This window comes from Microcebus murinus, chromosome 6, assembly GCF_040939455.1.
Source record: "Microcebus murinus isolate Inina chromosome 6, M.murinus_Inina_mat1.0, whole genome shotgun sequence".
Classification (NCBI taxonomy): domain Eukaryota; kingdom Metazoa; phylum Chordata; class Mammalia; order Primates; family Cheirogaleidae; genus Microcebus; species Microcebus murinus.
The window spans coordinates 32,549,821-32,571,896 of NC_134109.1; the positions used below are offsets into that span (position 1 = coordinate 32,549,821).

The 22,076-nt window shown below is 45.4% G+C and overlaps 1 protein-coding gene across 1 annotated transcript in view; it reads right to left on the reverse strand.

Moving 5' to 3' along the window:
* Nucleotides 1-22,076, reverse strand: part of RAD51B (RAD51 paralog B) — a 764,513-nt gene that overhangs the window by 171,309 nt on the left and 571,128 nt on the right. The window lies entirely within an intron of this gene.

Genomic DNA, 22,076 nt, shown 5'->3' on the forward strand with positions numbered 1-22,076 from the left:
TTTGTAGAGCGCAGTTTCTTCCCATACTGAGGTGTTCAGAAATGGCTGCTCACATGTATGCGACTGAGCTGTTTGGCCAAACTCCACAACTTCACTGAAGGATGTCAGTCCAAGGACCCTGTGCAATCTGGAGCCCTCACACGGAGAACAGAGCATGTAAGTCAATCTCTGCCCTTCTGTGCTACCAAACAAAGCCGAGCCAGAAGAAAGCAAAGTCAAAAAGCTCATAAACACTTCTTGGAGCTGGGCTCACAAGCTAAAGCTCAGAGTAGAGCAAGCCAGACAAGTTTGAAAACCCATAAACACACACAAGGATGCTCAAGCTGTTATTGGCTGAGCAGACTGGGTGCCAAACGGCTTTGGAGCAATGAAGGAGGACATATTGGAAAATTAGCGCTTTGTCTTCTCTCCCTTCTATATATATGGGACATATATGGGAGAGAATTATGGATTAATAATAAAAATTAATTTCATTTGTCCTTCAAGAGTAACCAGGCTGTGACCTCCGTCTACTCTCCTTCCCCACCCTCTGAACATACACCCTCCCTCGACTCACGCCTGGACGTGGAGCTTTTGCTATCAATCACATTTTGTGTCCTGTATAAACAAGGGCTGGTACCTAGTACAGGAAATGAACTTCGCAAGCATTGAATGTGTACCAACCTGTGGTATGGGGAGTTGCCAGATTTTTTTCTAACTGAGAATATTCACAAAAATCTTAAAACTTTCTTTCAGCCTCCCCCGCCCCGCCCGGCACACTGGAGTGTGGGTACCCGCCATGCATGTCCACACACCCAAACACAAAATTTCCCTCAATTTCCCCAACACACATCAGCGACGAGATTTGCCCATACAGACATACATCCATTCCCCAAATTTCCCCTTCATCTCCGCTCCTATATAGAAATGTGAGCACCCAGACATGCGGTGTCCCCCTGCCCCAGACACACACGGAACTTTCTACCCCCTCAGCACACCCCAGCACACAGGAACTGGGGAGCCAAGCCTGTTTATATCCCCCTGCTTGTACACGTATGTGTGTGCGCATACACATTCCAGCTGGCTCCAACACAGCCGTGACAGGCCTGGGTCTGTTTGCCATTGTTCTTCCTGCGCCTTTAACATGCATTCATGCAACAGAGAGGAGGTCATGAGAGGTTTGCCATCCCGTTTTGTAGCATTTACCCTGAGCCTGAGTGTCGGGGAGGTGGCTTTTTAAACTCGAGTGTGGGCGGCAGGGTGGAAAGCAGAAACAAAGGCATTCCTTCCAATCTCCTGCTTGAGCTTCACTCACTCACTAATGAGCACTGTTCTGGACTGTTCCAAGGAGTTCTTTGTTACCCTGTCTGAATCCAGGCTGGGAGGATGGAGGCTCAGCTAAATAATTTTTGAAGTCCGATCTCAAGGTCCTGCTTCATCACCTCCTAGTACTCCAATTATTCTGGGCCCAGGCTGCCTGGGGACAACTGTGCCCTCTGAAAGCCTGGGTGGGAGGCACCAGCCACACAAGCAAAGACTAACGTGGGTAGAAACTGAAGAAGATGAAAGTGGTCCCTGAGAGGCCACTACCCTGCTGGGAAGTTTGGGCCACAAGAAAAGCTGGTATATAGAGGATTCTATACCTCTCCCCCACCGCAGTGAGGGTTCTAAGGGCTCTCTCAGCAGTGCATATGCAAAGTGAACACTGGCTTTGCATTGACAATAAGATGGGCTAATGTGCAAGTTCATCTGTCATTTCCAAGAGCCTCATGGACTTCATGCATCTAGGACACTAACAAGCCCAGGGTTCCTACTGTGTGGACCTGGCCAGAGAGAAGGTCTTCTGTTGCATCACCCGCATGCCACAGGTTACTCACAGTGTGCACAGTGGGCCTGCGGACCATTCTCACCTTGCCCCACGAACTGTGGCAAGGGGCTGGCTAGAAGTGCACACACTTTGTCTGCAGCCTTCGCTTGTAAACTCCACCCTACTCTCCTCCCAGCAGAATCGTTTCTACAAACAAAATCTTACTAAAAATCCCAGTGTACAAAACTGATAAGAACAGAGTTTCTTTGGTTACAGAGATGAGTTATTTGTGTGTGTGTCATGGGTAGTATTCCTATCTTCCTATCTGCTCCTGCTCCATCCCCATCTTTCCCCATTCATATCTGTACTTTAGGGAATCTCTGAGGGGTACCTTGGATCCCAGTTTGGAACCCACAACTAAAATGCCAGGCCCTTTTTCATAATAGTTGTTGAACTTTAATACTCAAGAAAACACACAATGACGATGAACTGCTAGAAGTTCAACAGCCCTTAAAAATTAGCCTGAATTTTACATACTATTGATTCAGGCTGCTGCCCATGTTTGGTGTGGTGTATAGAGTTATAGAGCCCTTGCTGAAACTCCATGGACCCTCACAGGTCTGCAGTTTACAATTTGGAAATAACTGCACAGAAATTAAGAGAAGAACAAGAAATAAGACTGGGGGTCCCTGATGGAGCCACATCATCAATGGGCTCCAGTGTCTACTGAAAGAATCTGTGCTTAATGGTATTTGGCAATGGAGAGCCATTGAAAAGCCATATGCTATTATTATCACTGTTAATTATTTTTTTTTTTTTTTGAGACAGAGTCTCACTTTGTTGCCCAGGCTAGAGTGAGTGCCGTGGCGTCAGCCTGGCTCACAGCAACCTCAATCTCCGGGGCTCAGCGATCCTACTGCCTCAGCCTCCCGAGTAGCTGGGACTACAGGCATGCGCCACCATGCCCGGCTAATTTTTTGTATATATATTTTTAGTTGGTCAATTAATTTATTTCTATTTTTGGTAGAGACGGGGTCTCGCTCAGGCTGGTTTCGAACTCCTGACCTTGAGCAATCCTCGGCCTCCCAAAGTGCTAGGATTACAGGCGTGAGCCACCGCGCCCGGCCACTGTTAATTATTTTTTAAGCCAAGAAATGACATGATTAGAAATGAACTAACCACATAAGGATTACTCCTTTTCAATGTAGGTTCCCTTTCTCATCTCTAGCTGTCTGAGTCTCCACATCCTGGTCCCATAGTCCAGTAGGGGCAGGTTCCCTGCTGACCTTCATGGATGGACCCTGGCCCAGACAGCTTTCTCCAGCCTTCATCACTGGAGGCGTTTGTTGGCTGGAGTGGCATTACCTAAAGTGAGTGGCCCAGCCCAGGCCTCAGCACCCTTATGACTGTGAGCAAGCAAGCCCAATGATGTATGCTAATGAACACATGCCTAAATTAAAGAACATGCACATGGGTGAACAAAGGGGAGATTTATTAAATATACTGTGTGCAGGCCAAAGTGGAGGCCTAATGCCTCAGTTTTGCTCACCTTCATTCCTAGACCTTCTGGCCCCCTTGACTCCCAAATGACTCAACAAAAGCCTTGGTTTCACTTGCTGAGTCAGGAAACACGACTAGAGACAGCAACACCCAATGCCGGTTCGCAGAAAGAGACCATTCTCCCAGTGCAGATCAGCTCTGCACTCTGCTCGCCTTGGGGAGAATTGCTGGAGCTTTGGTAGCGGAATGCATCCATGCCTAAAACATGCGTTTACCAACCTCAGAAACGGCCACAGAGATGAAGATGTAATTAACGCCTGTAAACACCTTGTGCTGCCTAGATGAAAGACAACACCTTGAAGTTTTATTATTCATCTACTCTGCTTTTTAAATTGTTCCAGCTCCCTTCTGTTTTTCCTCTTTTAATACCTAAACTTTATTAGGTATTAATTTCCAAAAAGGCCTCCTTGCACCTCAGAGCTGCATTTCATTTAGTGCTTCAGAGAATTTCTTTCTATGACCTGGACCACCTAAAGGATTCCCTTGGTCAGGGTGGAAGAGGCCTCTGTGTTTGGCTGCTCAGGTCAGTTCAATTTAATAAATATTTATGGAACATCTGCTACCATCTTCCTAGCCCTGAGAGGCAGGGCAGGACTGGGTTGAGCAGGAGAGGTTGTGAACTTTAGAGCCAGGCTGCCTGAGGGCTGAATTCCAGCTCCACAGTTCCTTATGAGTCCTTGAAGAGTCTCTGTCACTTCTCTGAGTCTCTGTTTTGTCACCTGTAAAATGGAGACAACTCCCATCCATCTCTCAGGGCAAAGTAATAAAAAGATATCGATCTAGCGAGTGGTAGACCAGAGCTCCTCTTGTAGCATTGGCCTCTTCCTTGGGTCTGTTTCTATTCCCTGAGGCCTTCTGTCTAGTCCTACAGGCTTGTCCATGCCTTTTGGAAAGAATGTCAGCTAGTTAAACCAGCGGTTCTGGAACTGTCTCATCTCAGTTTCCCCCAGGGCTCCTGGGCAACCCATTTCCTCCTCCACCAAAATACCTCCAAGGCCTCCACATCATTATCCCCCTCCACCCTCCCTCCAAACCCATTCCCAAGAGAGATAAGAGCTTTCCATTGTTTCAAGACAGAGAGAACACAGTGGAAATGGCTTTGCTTTGCTGCACCCACTTCGGAAAAGACCAAACTGTAGGCCCCATAAAGTGTCAGTCCTCTAAGCCCAAGGGCAGAGGGGGAGGCCAGGGAGGCTGGGCTGAGGCTGCCACAGAGGGGCCAGTCCAGGCAGAATCCACACAGGCATCCAAGGTAGAGCCTGCTCACAGGTGCCCTCATCATCCTGGATCCCACTGGAAGATGCCCCCAGAATGTTCTCTGGCAGATAGAGCTGTCCGTCTGAGAGAACTACGCTAAAGGCATCCACACAGGGTCCAGCCCCTCCTTAAATGAGGGATCTTGTTGTCTCTCAGGTTCCCAGGGAGGAGAGCGGATGCGGGGGAGCCCTTGAATAGGCACCATGGCGGCTAACACACTTTAAATTAAGCTTCTGATGCTTAGACAAGGCCACGGCTTCCCACAAATCCCCTGGTGCATGGAGCTTTGAGGCGGAGTGTTCAGTCCGTTTGTTCTTTTAGAAGTACGCCTTGGAAGCCAGGAGTTATTTGTTTCTGAAAGGTAAGCGCTCATCAGGTGGGTGGTCTTTGCATTTTTTGTGTGCTTTGATTCCCTCCCTTTTCTTTTTGGGACCACTGAGGGGTTATTTTTCCCTCTCCCAGCAGTGCTCTGGGGGTTTGGCTACAACGTGCCTGTGCTGGGTTTTCCCACAGGCCCCTGCAAAGGCAGCCCGGTTGCCTTCAGAAAGCCCCGGGTGGCCCCGTGGGGGAAGTTGGGGCTGCAGCTGTGCTCCCCCTCCCTTCTGCAGCAGGCTTTGATCAGTTTTTGTGGGGGCTGCCTGCAGCCTGACCTCCCATCTCCAGTGTCTCTCAGGTGGAAATTTCTGTTCAGCCTGTCTGTGGCTTCAAAGGCTCTCTCCCTCCTTTGGGCTGGGATGAGACTGATAATGGTTCTCATTTTTTGCCGTGTGATCTCCCAGCAGCCCCCAGCTTTCAACTGACAGCTTTGCTTGTTTGGTTGGGCTGCTTTGGCCGAACTCAAACCACCTTTCTGGTTGAGGAAGCACATTGATGTCCTCTCCGGCCCAGACAAAGGTGCAGGAACACTGTGGCCAGGCACCTGGTGAATCAGGATCTGGGCGCTGAGCGGGGCAGAGCCTGTGAGAGGCGAGGAACTGCCTGAGCCTGCGAGTCTGTGGAGAGGAACACTCAGGCCCGCCCTTCCTACCTCTGAAGTACAAAGCTTAAGGAAAGCCGGTGCTTTCTGCTCTAGTTCCTTGCAGGAATCCAGCCGTGGCACTGATGTCACACACCACCCCATGCCCGTGCCTGGGTCTGGGGTAGGCGTAGGAAAGCCCAAAAGTCCTGAAGTTGACTCTGTTTCCCAAGAACTTGAGCAATTCACTGTTCTGAGAAGCAGGCACTAGGCTAGCCAAACTCGAGAAGTTCTTGTTCTGGCCTATTATTTCCAACAGTTGTGGCCTTACAGCCTAAGTTCTCAGCCCGAGGGGTTAACAACAGCTAACTGTTGCTGCAGGGCCTGTTTCCAGCTCCTGCCCCAAAGGGCTGCTGACCCTGTGGGCCAGGTGGGGCCTCGGCCTCGGCTAGTTGCTCTTCATGATGCAGACGGGGTTAGGCTGCAGTTGCCCTTCGGTTTCCTCACATTTAAAATAAGGGTGGCCAAGGGCAACAGGAGCGGTCAGGAGAGCATCCTTCTTCCTCAGTCTGATAGCACAGAGCTCTTCCTTCCTTTTGATCATACTCAAAACAACTGTAATAGAACAATAAGTCCGGGAGGAGGCCAGAGGGGGATTTATTATGCTGTTGTCCTGTGGCAGAGCCTTGCCTGACTTTATCTTGCACGGAGGTCTGCATGGGAGGAAATCTGGCAGGCCTGTGGGTTGTCTCCCTGTTGCTGAACTCCCTCCAACGCGGAATGCTGGGAGGACAGGGAAGAAGCTGCCACACTAGCCACGCCCCAGTCTAAGCCATGGCAAGAGGGAGATCAGCCCAGATCTCCCAAAACTCTGAAACGTAACTCTGTGAAAGGCACAGGGACCCCTGAGAGTTATTATTAATAGATCCCACCTGAGTTCAGTCCATGGATTTGGATGAGACTCCAAAAAGTGTCACTTTGCCCCAGGAAAAGACCTCATCAGAGCTTTTCTCAGCCGCCAGTGTTCTTTCTTGTCATTCCGGCTAGGGCAGTGAGTTATGTCAGAATGGGCCGTCTGTTTGTGGAAAAGCAGGGGACAAACTCAGCAGTGAACTGCCCAGCTTCTCACAGTAGAGAGACCACTTGGTTAGGGGTTTCATCTCCTTTCCCAGTATGGTGGAAAGCAGAGAGGACCTCAGAGTATTACATTATAATCTTCCTTCCTTCTCAGTCTGGTAGCTGAAGCGTCAGCAGTTTTGGAGGGAAGGCCCTCCTGACAGGGGCCTGGGAACCTTGGGAGAATGTCTTTTCTATTACACATAGACCTTTATGGTTTAATAAAGGACTGAAGGAGGAAATACTCCTTGGGGCTGAGAGGAACTTGATTGGTCCCAATTTTGACTACATTTCCCCCTGAACACAGATGTTTTGCTATTCATCTGCTGTTAGCAGGATCTAACCAGGTCATCTCAGCAATTGTAATCTCAATCAATCCATCACTCAAACCCTCACTGCCAAAGAGAAACTCGAATGCCAGTGCTGCTACATAAATAAATACGTTCTTTCTCATCCGGCAGCTGAGTGGGATGCTGGCCCAGCTGTCTCTGTGGGGCTTGAGCCTTTTGTAATGCTCTGGATCAAGCACAGGGCAAAGCTGGGTTCAAGATCTGGCTCCCCCTGCATTTGACAAATAACCTGTTACATGATCAGAGCCTCAGTTTCCTCATGTGTAAGATGAGGATGAGAATACCAACTTTGAGGACTGTTTTGAGGATTAAATGAGATAATGTAAGTGATGCACCTTGCACATGTTCAACTTTCTATACAATGTGGTCATTATTATCACCACAATGTCAAATAGATGTCAGCTCTGATTGGACTTCAGTACTGAGTAGTGCCCTTGGGTGAACCGTGAGTCCCACTCTCTGCCATGAGAAGTAAATGCATGAGGAACATAAGAGGAAACAGACCTGTTAGCACAAAGTTTAAGAAAGTTCACCTCAGACACCTGCAGCAGACCCACGGACTAAACTCAGTTTTCTGCATGATCAGATTCTATATCTTTCCAGTCACTTCGTCCCTCTATGCAACTCCACTGTACTGGTTTCCTAGGGCTGCAGCAACAAACTGTCACAAACTGGATATCTTAACACATCAACAATTTATTCTCTTACAGTTCTGGAAGCCATTAAGTCCAAAATCAAGGTGGCATCAGGGCTGTGCTTCCTCAGAAGAGTCTAGGGGAGATTTTTTCCTTGCCTCTCCCAGCTTCTGGTGGCTCCAGGTGTTCCTTGGCTTGGGGATGCATAACGCCAATCTCTGCCTCCATGGTCACACTGTCGCCTCCTCTTTGTGTCTCTTATGAGGACACTTGCCATTGGATTTAGGGCCCACCTGGGTAATCCAAGATGATCTCATATCAAGATCCTTAATTATATCTGCAAAGACCCTTTATGTAATAAGGCCATATTTACAAGTTCTGAGGGTTAGGATGTGCACATATCCCTTCGGGACCACTATTCAACCTACTACATCCACTAACCCTGCAAAATGTCCCACTGGATTATGACTACAATGTCCAGATAAGAGCTCTCACCTTTGGCTGGTGAGGAACATCACTTGTTCTCCACTTAGCCCGAGGGAGGGAGTGGAATCCACCACCTATGAAGGAAAATCTGGCTCTTCATTTTTTATTTTTTAGCAGGGAGTGAAGTTCTTTCTACCCTGCAAAAAACCAGAACCCCCTGCATCCAATAGGGGACTCAAATCAGTGCTAAGTCCCAGGCCTCTTGTGCTTAGCCAAATATGTTGGCATTTTTTTTTTCTCTGTATTATCTTTTTTTTTTTTTTTAACTCATTTTGCCCCTTAGGCTTATGAGTGAACTGCAAAGACTCACTGTGTGGTGGGTCTCAGCGCTCACACTCTTCATCTTCTCCTCTTGCCAACCTCCCAAGGCCACATTCACAGAAAAGGTCCAGGACCCAACTCCTCTCTGTTCTCAAATGCCCCTCTGGCCTAGCTCTCTGACCCCTCTTGTCTATTTCCTCCTTCAGGCCCTTATTCATCCACAAAGGTCCATGTCTCATAGAAAGGACATTCTCCTGGGGTTCCCAGGCCCCTGTCAACAGGGCCTTCCCTCCAAAATTGCTGACGCTTCAGCTACCAGACTGTAAGGGAAGGAAAATCATAATACAATAGTATTTTCTATTCTTTCAGTCAAATGATAATTATATACAAAATTTAACATAGATCTCAGCTCCTTTCAGCTGGTTTTGAGGAAGGAGCCAGTGTTATGCCTTTTCCCTCTGATGAGTCTAATTCCTTGGGGCTCTGGTGGTGGCCTTGCTTTTCCCCTCAATAGCTGCTATTAATAACTTTGTGTTTGTAGCTTCCTTTTTGAAGATATTCCTCCTATTTCTGGCTCACAGATGTTGACAAGTAGCATGTGTAGAGTTCAGTCTTCACAAATTTGGGAGCTCTGAACACTGGATAATACATTAACAGAGTCCCCAATGTTTACTGGAACTTGGCCAGGGGTGGGAAAGTCACTGTGTCCCTACAGTCCTGAGAACAGGGTAACAGAGGGGACTAACTGGGAAGAAGTGAAAATAAGACACAATAGACAGTGGAATCTCCAGTCTGCCTTTTCCTTAGCTAAGGAGAGCTCAGCAAGGAAATGGGTAAAGTCTACTACTTCTCTGAACCACCCTTCAACTTGTCTGCTGAGAGCTCTACTTTCTCCCCTTTCTCTGTCCATGTGTTTGTGCAAATTTTGTGTCTTCACATAGAGACTGTGAGTTCTGCATGTGCATGGAACTCTGCCCTTTAGAAGGGCCTCACTCCACTTTAGAATGTGAGTCCCAGAGGGATAAAATCTGACTGTGCTCATACACTGCTGGTAGGAATATAAAACGGTTCAGCCATGTGCAGAATAATATGGCAGTTCCTCAAAAAAGTTAAACATGGAATCACCATATGACCTAGTAAATCCACTCCTATGTATATGCCCAAAATAACTTAAAACAGATATTCAAATAAATATATGTACACACAAGTTCATAGCAATATAACATTCACAATAGCCAAAGGGCTGAAACAGCCCAAATGCCCACTGACAGATGAAGGGATAAACAAAATGTAGTCTGTCCTCACAATGGAGTATTATTCAGCCATGGAAAAGAATGAAGTACTGATATATGCTACAACATGGATATATCTTGAAAACACGCTAGTGAAAGAAGCCAGACACAAAAGGTCATATACTGTATAGTTTCATTTATATGAAATATCCAGAATAGGTAAATCCACAGAGTCAAAGCAGACTGGCAGTTTCCAGGATCTTGGAGGAGGGGGAAATGGGGAGCAATTGCCTAATGGGTATGGGCTTTCCTTTTGAGGTGATGGAAACATTTTGGAACTAGAAAAGTGTGGTCGTTGCACACCATTGTGAATGTACTAACTGCCACTAAATTATTCACTGTAAAATGGTTAATTTCATATTATATGAATTTCCCCTTAATAAAAATGAAAAATGTTTTAAAAAGAAAGAAACAGTAAAAAAAAAAAAAACATACGTGTGTGTCCCGTGCGCACAGCCTAACCCCTGCTCTCGTTCCCATTTCTCATCCCTTCCTGGGCAGACCTGTGTGCCATTCTCAGCGCCACGGCACCACAGCAGCTTATGCTGCAGATCACTGTGGGGCTTGTTCTTGATCCCACTTCTGAGACACATCCCCTAAAATCCCATGACTAAAGCTGAGTCTACACAGCAGCAACCAAAGGTTTTAGCAGAGAACAATGGGTGTGGGCGAGAACACCTTAATATCCAGACTACTGTTTCCCAGCATTTTGTTTCTGTGGCAGTGAAGTGGATCTTCGAGGCAAGATGAACAGGTTTGCACATTTCTATATTTAAGAATTTCTGCAGGCTGCAAGAAGAAAAGGAACACAAGTATCAAGACACCTAGAAAAAGATGTTCAAGGCCTGCATAAAGCCCACCCAGGGTGAAACTTGTTTATTGCAGTTATGGGGAAAGTTCGTACTCCCATTCTATTTGTTCCAACCTCATTGGAGGAGTTTAGAGAGAGTTTTTAGTTTTGTGCTTCCAAGACAGAGAAGATTGGGACTTTAAAGAGAAAAATTCTTATAAGGAGAAATGGGGACATGGAGACTGCCCTGTGTTAACTGGGGCAGTAAAGTTGTAGTCTGTTGACAGAACTGTCCTTCATACATACACTTGAATGCCTCAGAGTCATCCATGAGGGCTGGAATCAATGTCTTCCAAGCTCCTGTTAATGTTAATATTTTGACCTCCTCCCATGAATCACGAATGTTCTTAATAGAATTCATTCACTCACTTAACATGGGCCTGCTATGTGCCAGCAGGCAATGGGCCAGTCCACTGGCTAAAGAAGACCCTGTCCATCCTTGCTGCACGTGCAGCTCGGTGAGAAAGCCAGATGGACACACCGAGAGCATCATGGCCATACTTGCAAGTCCTCAGGCAGAGATATAGGGCCATTGGAGCACCAAGGAGTCACTGCCTCTGGGCCCTCCCAGAGCTGGGGACATTGGAACCCAGTGTTGAAGAAAGATGGAGACCGGGGACAAGCATTGCAGGTGAGTAAGCACAACATCCACATTGACCCAGAGGCATGAAAACAAATGGCATATCTGGGGAAGATCGCTACAGAGAGGAGAGGAAGTTGTTTGGGCAAGTCAGGGGCAGGCTGGGAAGGGCCTTGCTTTTGACCCAATTCTTTCTGCTGACTTTTTCCTTTACATAAGAACAACAGCCAAATATTTATCATAAAGCATTTCCTTTAATCTTTTCAAAAGCCCCTTTTACAGATGAATACAGTGAGCTTCAAAAAGGTTAAGCAATTACCCCAAACAGGGATGTGCACATCACTGGGTCATATAAGGAAATGCCTGTGAACAGCTGAACAGTTACTGCTGAGGAAGCTGGGATGGAAGGACAGGACCAAAAGGACACAGGAAGCTTTAACTCATCAGTAATATTTCATTTCTCAAGCCGCGTATGGGCACATGGATGCTCTTTGTGCCTTTTGTGTGAGATTTTCATAATGACTTTCCAAGCTATGGGACGAGTGTGTTAGGGCAGCATCTCAGCTGTCCTTTAATGCTCTGACGCCTGCTGAGCTTTTCACCGTGGTGGAGGGCAAGTTGCTATTTATTCCACTTTGCTAAGGTCTCAGAGGCAACACTTCTACAGAAAAAGCAGGACAGACAGTTTTGACCCTCCTGGCCCCTTGGACAGGAATTAAATGTTTCCTGTCTAGGGATGTAGGAGATAGGAATGGGCTAAGCCTTGCTTTGTGTCTTCGCTTAAGGCTTACATGCCTCTTGACTTATGGTGCTCTGAGCTTCTTTTAAAGTGAATTTCCCTTCAGTTACACTGTTTGCTTTTTCTGCCAGAGCATCCTGCCCCCTCCAGCGCAACCCCGAGGAGGAGACCCAACCCCCTGCCTTCCTGGTGTGCAGAACTTAAAACAAGAGCCCTCTGCCATCGGACATCCTTACCATTTCCAGCTATTGAGTGTAATCAGGTGTGCCAGGATCTGATTTCAAAGCCAAAAGCAAAGGGACTCGGAGGAATCCTCTCTCCCGCTGCACCAGTGGAAGACAAAGGGGTCTGAACAAACAGGATGCACTGAGAGCTGCAGAAAGCACTCCCAGCAAAAGGGGCAGGCAGGATGCAGGGCTGGAATAGATGGCCTGTGAACTTGGGCGTTGGCATGCGAGGTAATCATGCCCAAGAGAAAAAAAGAGGCAGAGCAAGAAGAACAGACAGTGATTCATCTGGCAGCCTCTCTGGATGGTTCCTGATAAACAGTCATGCTCTTCCAGGGCCCAGGGAGTTATATAATCCCTGCCCTAGTAGAAGATCCTGATTCTGGCCATTGATCTTGCAGGGAATGTTGATATTTCTAGAAATCAGAGAGAACCCACTATGCCTTGGAGGGCAGATGAGTGGTACTCAGGGATCCACAAACAAGTAGAACTGATGTGGGGTAGAGGTGGAGAAGACTCACTGGCTGTAGACCAATACTTGGGTCCTGGTGAATCCATCTATTTCTGTTTCTATCTCTTATCCCAGAATGACTGCTGGGCCTGGGAATCTACATTTAGTAAACTCTCCCAATCATTAACTTGATTGGGTCCACTGTCATTCCAGAGAACAGGACACTTCTTAGGAGGATATGAGCCCAGGGAAAATTTCAGTAATTTCCTCCTCTCCTTCCCTCTCCTTCCATTTTTATATGGCAGAAATCAGAGATTAAAATAAATGCTCATCAAGACCAGGCTTGAAGGCAAACAAAGGTCATCAAAGGTAACAAGGATTGGAAGCATCTCACACTGGGAGGGAAGGTGCCTGCATCCCCTATATGATGGCAGAACTTAGTAGTATTTGCCCCCAGTTCGCCATCTTTCAGAGATACCCTTGCTGGTGCTTTCAACTAGGGGTACTTAGAATATTGCCTGCAGGCACTTCTGACTGTTATAGTGACTGGAGAATGCTCCTGGAATTTTCTGGATAAGGCTGGAAGGATGAATGTCCCCCAGTACACAGGACAGTCCCACATACTGAAGAACTACCCCTTTTGCCAATTGAACAATACTGATGGAATTGGTCGTTTCCGACACTCAATTGAACCCTTAGCTTCTCCAACCTGGACTTTTTGAATATGAAACCTCAGAAAGAGTCTCTAAGAAGGAGAATCTGATTCTAAAGGCCACGGTTGGTTCTAGATGAAATAAAAGCACCCAGAAAATGAAAACCTGCCTGATGTTCTATATTTCATTAATTGCCTTTCAAGGCAATTCTGAAACAAACTCAAAAGTTCCAAAGAGAAATTCTAACCTGGTATATAAAGTATTAGGAGATTTATGGAGATGCTTTCTCCCAGGGCTAGAGTTCTAGGAACTAGAGACTATCCAGCGGGGGGGGGGGGGGGGGGGGGGGGGGGGTTGGGAAGGGCAGACCCATTAATCAAAAGGTAGCAGGAGGCCCTTCCAGGTGAGCCAACTGCACAGGTGAGCCAATTGCACAAAGGGAGGAAGTGAGCCCAGGTGGAAAAAGAAATACCCCTCCTCCCATCTCCTGGTGCAGCCCAGAGACAGGTCTGCTTCCGGGAAGCTCGGAGGAGTCGTCTAACCTACATTCTCTCAAAGAATCAGAGGTATTGGAGCTTGTCTGTTAAGAATTTAAATTTTAGCTCTGATACTCACGAGTTGTATGACATTAAGCAAGCTATCTAAACTTGAACCTTGGGGCCCTTCCCAAATGGAGATGATAGTACCTGCCTCAGAAGGTCGTTAGAGAAATAAATGAGCATTTATTGAGTGTTTAACACAAGCCAGGCTTGGTGTGAGGTACTGGAGAGATAATGGTAAAAGATCTGACAGTTTCATGAGATCACTTATACGGTACACGGGGCACAGACGCTGCCTATCACGTAATAGCTGCTCAACAAATGTTAGTTCCCTTCCCCTTATTAGCTGGGCACCTGATGTGTGCAGACCGTTGTGCCCGGCCCTAGGATCTGACATTATATAGCACCTTATAGCTTCAAAACTGATTTCACACATGAGAGCAAATGTCAGCAGTTTTGGCACTTGCTTATGGACAGCCTGCAAGGATGGTAGGAAGATTTTGAACCCATACTTCCCTTTATTTGGAGTAGCCCTTCTTTTATTGATTTTATATTCTGGACCTCTAAGAAAGATCCAACCCAGGTGCTTACGACACATCTGTGAACAAATCGAAGATGACTGCCCTCCAGAGCTTATACTGCAGCAGGGAAGACACACAAGTGAAGGGGAAGCATAGTGAGCTGTTTGTTTTGTTGCATGGTGATAAATGCTTTGGAAAAATATAAAACAGGATGGGGGTAAGAAAAGCAGGCCGCAATTTTAACCGGGGTAGGTCTCATGGAGAAGGTGACAGGTTAGCAAAACTTTAGAGGTGAGGGAGTCACCCCACTATCAGGGGGAAGTTGGTGAGGGAGTCAGCTATGGTGCCCTCTGGGGAAAGCATTCTAGCAAAGGACTTGGAAGTACAAAGGCCCTAAGGGGAAGGTGTTCCTGGCAGAAAGAGAGACAGGGAAGCAGGTGCTGCTGAATGCAGGGGTAGCTTTATAGGCCAGTGGAAGGACTTAGTTTTCAGCCTGAAGTGAAAAAGAGGTCACTTCAGAGTTTTGAGCAGAGAAATGGCATGATCGATCTGTGTCATAAAACTGGAGGAGTCATTGTAGTAAACTAGGCTCAGATCTTCCGTGAAGGTTGGAAAACCTTTTTCCTACAGTGTCATCCTCACAGGCCCCTTGGCTTTAAGATTAGGCAGATAATCTCTTTTCCCATCTTACACCTAGGGAAACTGGGACTTAGGGAGTTTATATCCATTCTTTGAGGACCCAGAGCTGGAAGGTGTTGGGCTGGGCACTGAATTCTTGCAGCTCCCCCGACTTGGACTAAGAGGGGTTGCTGGACGCTAGGAGCTATCTGCTTCACAGTGTCTGTGTGAGTTTCTTGTGTCCTTGAGCATTGTTTTGGTGCAGAGAAAAGACTGTCTGGGACTACTCTGGCTTTTGAAATTAATATTTTATTTATTAAAGTTACACATTGAAGGAACTCGGTTTTCCCTAGGCTTTAAAGCTCGTCTTATAAGTCTCATTATATTCTAGTGATAAATCATAGACGGTAAATGAAAGTTTGAGATAATGTCCTCACATTTCAAAGATCCTTCCTTGCCTTATGCCTCAACAATGAACTCAATACATTCCATCTAGTATATCCCACATCCCATAGTCAATCACACCAGAAAGGACGAGAGGGCACCCTGCTGGGGCCTGGGGTGGAGGTGCAACTTGGCCAGACACTGGGGTGAGAGGGCTGGAGCTCCAAGGCCTCAGGGTCTGTAGGGTGGGCTTCTTGGCAGGCACTGAGCCACTGGGCAGAGTGCCATGGGTAAGGAGATTAGAGAGGCACCTGAATGAAGAAAAGGAATGTTTTCCCTTTCCCTATATCCTAGCTCCCTTTTTATTTTTACTCTGGAGAAAAATGTCTGATCTCAAAGTTGCAGGCTTGTCTTGCTTCTACCATGTTCATTTGAGCCATTTTCTAACTCCTTCCCTCTCGTCCTGTCCATGCTCCATCTTTCCCTCTGCAGTCCTTCCTGCAGCCTTCCTCCCCTCCCCTTCCTTCTTTGGCCTTGGGAGCTCTCTACTCTCCCCTTCCCCACGTTTTCCCTCATATCCCACACTCTTTGTTGCTGAATTCAAGGTTCTCAATACAATAAAGCTTTGATGATTTGCTCCAATTGAGGAGGAATGTCAGCTTAAATTAATGAGGAGTCTGAATAATAGAATTTTAAAGCAAAGTTTAGTTGCTTTCACGTTGTAAGACATCCTTTCCAGGGAGAGTGTTAGCATTTAAATGCAGTAATAGTTGATGTTGAGAAATGGGGCAATATGTCTTAGAGAATCTTTTAGATGCTTTACCAGAAAGGAACCATTTATAATTAGCATATACTTTCTTTGAATCTGAGTGTTTCTGCTTCTGAAACCTTTCATTTTTAGTGACCAACATCTCTTTTTATTACTGATTTTACCAGACTTCTCTCAGATCCACTACAATTTCAACTCCTGAGTTCTTTGTGTCAGAGATATTTCCATATTGAAAGTCTCTCCAGAAATTTTTATTTTCCATTGCATGAGCAATACACAAATACATTTCTTTGCAAAAAATTAAAACCTTAAAAATAACAACATATCAAAATCTTATAAATAAAATCATTTCTGTTATCCCATTTATACAATTTTCTTTAAGGTGGTAACAATGTATTGTCTATAACAAACCTACCCTGTACAAAATTCCTTTCTCTGGGGTCCTAGCCAAAAGGCAGCCATCCACACCTGATTAGAACTTGCTTTTTTGAAAAAATAAGTAGTGGCTGAGGTAGTTAAAGCCCTCAGCTTTCCCAGTCAGCACCAACAATTACGCCTTAATTCACCCACTTCCTTATCACATCTCTGCCACATTGCATTCTCATATATCTGCCAGGAAAACTCACCAAGTCAAGCACATATGGCAAATGTTAATAATTATTAGATCAGATAAGGGTATCTGGGTGTTCATTATACCATTTTCTCTACTTTTCTGAATGTTGAAAATTTTCATAATAAAAAAGGAAAAAAAATCAACCAAATTCTAAGAACAACAAAATGACAATTAATAGTTACTATCTGCTCCTCTTCCTAGGGATCCCATTCCTGCACTGGGAAAGGCTGTGCCTCATTTACAGGGATAGTAACAGAAGTAATGCCTAGTGTATTTCTTAGCAATGTATATACTTTTTCAAGGTCTTTCATACATATGTTCTTCTTTCACCCTCGCAACAATCCTTTGGGGGATAGGAAAGGCAATTGTCCCCATTTTACAGATGAGGAAACCAAGAGGTTTCATGATACTAGCTAATATTACCAGCTCACAGTTACTGCTTTCCTACTAAGCAGCTGGCATTGTTTAGGTACCTACATGCATGAACTAATTTTATCCTTACGACAGCTCTATGAAGTACATGCATAATTGCCCAAGATTACAAAGCTAGTAAGTGGTAGACTGTAAGTAAGTGGTAGTCTTCCAGCCCCCAGCATGCATTCAGAATATATATATGTGTGTGTATGTGTTTCTTTGGCTTACACAGTATTTTATAATTTTTGAATTTCAAGGTCTATTTAAGGAAAGATTTCATCTGGAAATTCAGATTTCTGGCTTCCCTTGTAAAATCAGAAGTTAGGCCAGCAACCCACATGACAACAACTGACTGTAGCCAAGTATTGTTAAAGAAAAATTTTTCATGACACTTGTTAAGGACCTTAAAGGAGACTTTACTCAAGAAGGGACAGTACAATAGGGTTTTGTAGTAGCAGGGAGAGATGAGCTCAAGTCTGAATTCAACAAGCAAAAGTGGAAATGTATCACTAAGGAGCAAGGTGGAGGATCAGTGGGTGGAAAATGACTATCAGGGAACATCATGGCTAGGGGGGATTCCAGCTAAACTGACTTGGCGAGATTCTTACTGAATGCAGTCAAGGGGGATAAGATATTGAGAGGGGGGGAAGGAGGAATTTGATCAGATATTGAGGGTGATCAAATACCAAGGGTAGGGGATACTTGCTAAACTGATTCAGCAGAAGTCTTGCTAAAATTGGACAGTGCCAAGGACAGAAGCCCAAGGTCAGAGCCTAATAAGAAAGAGGACTCAGAGGATCATGACTCAAGGAGAAAGTCTTTGTTAACACCTCCTGCCCCTTTATAAGGCATGCTATCTCTAATTTATCAGTCCCTATAACTCCCTATTATTGCATCTGGCCTCTTTTTACAACTCCGTTACCTGGCTAGCATGAGCATTTGAGTTTGCAACCCCTATACTGTAAAAAACTACAATCCCAAAGAAGCAAAATGTAATTTCTGTCCTGGTGCTATCAACACACTACCAAAGTCATTTATTCATTCATCTCTCTTTCCATCTAAATATCCATTCATGTATCCATCCATCAATCTTTTCACTCTTCCTGTCTCATGCATCCTTCCTATCTTAGCAATTCTCAAACTGCACACAGTCATAACTGCATTTCTTGGCCAATATCTGCTTTTCTCCCACTCAGATTGGAAGGGCAGGATCAGTTATAGACTGAACTGTGTCCCCTCAAAATTCATAGGTTGAAGTGCTAATCCCTAAGGTGACTATGTTTGGAGATAGAGCCTTTTAAAGGAGGCAATTAAGGTTACATGAGGTCATATGAGTCATTAGAGTAAGGCCCTAATCCAACAGAACTAGTGTCCTTATAAAAAGAGGAAGAGACACTAGGAATTCACACACAGAGGAAAAGCCATGAGAGGACACAAAGAGAAGGTGCCGTCTGCAAACCAAGGAGAGAGGCCTTAGGAGAATCCAAACCTGCTGCCACCTTTATCTTGGACTTCCAGCCTCCAGAACTGAGAGAAAATAAATTTTTGTTGTTTAAGCCATACATTCTGTGGTATTCTATAATGGCAGCCTGAGCAAACTAATACAGCACAGAACTATTTTTTATATGCCCCTGGTCTTGTTAACCCCTTTCCCACCTTTCCCTGAATAAGCAATCACCTGACACTCAATAGCCACTAAGAGTAGGTATTGGTAATCCCAGTTAAGAAGGTCTATGATTTCCCCAGTGGTGTGAACACCACCATCAGGATGGGCTCTGAGGGTGGGAAAGGGCTGGGGAGATGCCATTAAAGAATTCTACCAGTAGGATGGACTCGGGCTGTTTCACTAAACTCTGTGTGTATGCATGAAATAGGGAGATACTGCTTAAAGTTCACAGACTTTGGAGTTACAGTGTGGACATGGAAAATATTAGAAAACCCAAGGTGGCTTAAGGAGCACTGAGAGCTATAGGTCCATCCAGCTAGCTGGTTGGGTTCAGCAAGCTGTTTTTGTCTGGATATTCTGAGTGCAGCTTAAATAGAGTGAAGGTCAGATTAATTACTGCAAAATTTGCTTCATCTTAAACCTGCCCATGGGTTTCCACCAGGTGTTCTAGTTAGAGAGGCTTATGTTATTGACACAAAGATAGGTAGTTGCTGATTAACCCCAGAGGGACATAGAGAACTGGGAGGAAGCCAAACTGGCTTCTGCTTCATCTCTGCATCAACTTTCAAGCTGTTAGATTGGTAACGACTGTGGAGTTTAGATGATGGTGTTGGCATGGGAGACTAGACAAACCCCAGATGGGTTCTCTGGCCCCAGAGGACAGCCAATGGCAATAGACTTCAACATCAGATTCTAAATGGGACGAGCAGGGATCTGGAAGTGATCCGGAGGAGCTGACTCTGGAATCCCACAGCAGCAGGTTTAGGAACACCGTCAGAGTTACCTTCTCTGCCATCATAGGCTCCTAGGGAAAATGTTGCAATTTTAGTCAGTAGATGAAAGTGTCAGTCACAGGACAAAGTCTGACCAATGATGTAATCAATATTGACATATTCTGAGCTCAGGAAAGGGCAAGGAAACACAGACTTGTTTAGATTTGCCTCTACTTCACTCCTAACCTCGTATCCACTGAAAAGAATATGGAATTACTGAAATTTGAATGCAGATGGTTTGGGTTTAGCTTTCACACATCAGATGAGGTATAAATGTAATGATATTTAATGAATAAAGGGCAAATTCTAGTATCCTAATCCAATTTTTCCCTAGTCCTCTGGTTGATATGTGAATTCAGACAAAGCACGATTTTCGACTCTATTGAAGTAGGGCAACACCACATGACAGTTTGTGAATAACTTCTAATGAAGAGCTTTGGGCATCTTGGGAGAACACAGTTGGCAAAAATTTGATCCAGACTGAGTACTTTTGTGTTCTAAACCTTAGTTTAAAAGTTGTTTGGTACTTTCTAGTCATGAATCTGGGAGCAGAGCTCCATAAGGCCTGAGGGTGGGGCCTGGGGAAAGGCAAGGTCAGGCATGGAGACTAGGGATCCTTGAAGGGGTCAGAGGAGGTCTTGGGGATTAATGAAGAAAGAATGTCTTCCTGCTCACTCTGACAGGGTTCCTCAATGGAAGTTTCTCTTATCTCTGGTGATGTCTGGTTTTGGGGAAAAGGAAATTGCTCCAAAGCCTGGGAAGAGGAGGTATGCTTACAGCAATCCAGTTCAAGGGTATAAAAGTACACTAGAGATCTTCATGGTCTTATCCTCTCATAGCCCCTCTACTGGAAGATGCCTTGCCCATTAGTCTTGCCATGTTTTCAGGGACTTCCTCAGCCCACAACTGTTTGGCTGGTTAGTGACCAATGATGTTGTCTGAGACAAAACACTAAGATAAGGCTGAGCCAATCACATTCTCTCTTAGGAGTTTAACCAAGGTAAAAAGCCAATGGGAACTTAAGTTGAAAGGCTGAGGGGACACCAGGACAAGTCACATGCAAACTGGAGTTTTCAGTAAGCAGAACTACAGTATGTAGGACAAGTCTGCTGGAGAGGTTGGCCTTGGACAGACATGCAGAGAAAAGCTGAGAAACCAGGATAATGAATTCCCAGGGCTGTCTCCCCTTCTAAAGGCTTTCCAGTTCCTTGCCACCTATATCCTCAATAACACCTGTCCCCTTTTACCAGGATAACTGAGACTCTTCTTCCTAATGAAAACAGCCCAACTATAACTAAAAGTTTGTACAGTTCCATTTAGTTTGGTTGAAAACTGAATTATTATCTGAAGACATATGCTTTGGGGAGAATGAGTAGGCTGGCTCTTAGCAAGTATGGCCTACCAATAGGTACTGGGAAGCAGCTTGTGTACCTGAGATTAGGTTTTAGGCAGGAAATGGTGTGGCCTAATTTCTCCCTTTCTTCTTATGATGTCAGTAGGCCAGGACTATGTTTGAGTCCTGAAGAAAGGAAGTCTTGGCATCTCTAAAGAACTGGTTTGGTCTGAGAAAGTCCCTTAAAAGTCACTAAAATCCGGGTCCACAGATCTGAGAAAAGCTTTAAAACCACAATATTTTCCCCCTGATTAAAAGGAGCAAAGAGGCTTGGCAGCCATGTTAGTTCACCAGCAAGAGCTTATGAATCATTTCTCATCTCTGATTTCAGGGCTCTGGGGGGCTAAAGTGGAAGGAAAACAAAGAGCAGTTCTTGTCAATATGAGACCTCATCTCTTATGTCCACAGCCTCTTGGAAATGTCCCCCAGCAAGGCTTCCATCAGCACTTGACTGAAAACACATGGAGGCAGCCCACTCAGAGCAGGAATTCATTATTGGAAGAATAATAAGGGAAAGTTTTTGGTTCTCTTATTCTGCGGCAAGGAGAGCTGCTTTCTGGAAAAGTAACAGGGCTTAGAGGGAATTTGCATCACATCTGGTAACAAAGGAAGAAATGGATGTGGAAGGGCACATTTCCAAAAGCCTTTTCACAGATTGGTCCTGAGCAACTCAAAACTAGTTGTTCTATCTTAAATATGTTATTGAAATCAGGCCATGGCCCCCTTCAACCCATCATTCCTTCCCAGAGTTATTAGTGTCTGACAGCTCTAGGGGAAAAGCATCCAGAGTGAACTGGTCTTTCCTGGGCACCCCTCTGTTTCAAAAATGTCACCTGTGGACTAAAATGGGCTGCAAAACTATTTGGTCTCCCTTCCTCAGCTCTACCCCATAGATCTGATATATGCCACATAACACAAGGGAAAGGTATATATAAGGAGTGAATATGAAAGAAGGAAATACTTGCAAGCCTGCTGGGTAGAGCAGTATATGGCAGGCATTACAAGTGTTCACTAATATACACCCCCCTTTCTTTTCCAAACACAGAGGGAGTTTGTACTTTCCTGTCTCCTTAAAGTCAGGAGTGGCTGCATGACTGCTTGGCCATGCTCATGACTACTTACCAATGCTCAATCTCTCTCTTTTTCTCTCTCTCCCCACTCCTCCCCTGCTGTGGTGATTGTGGAAGC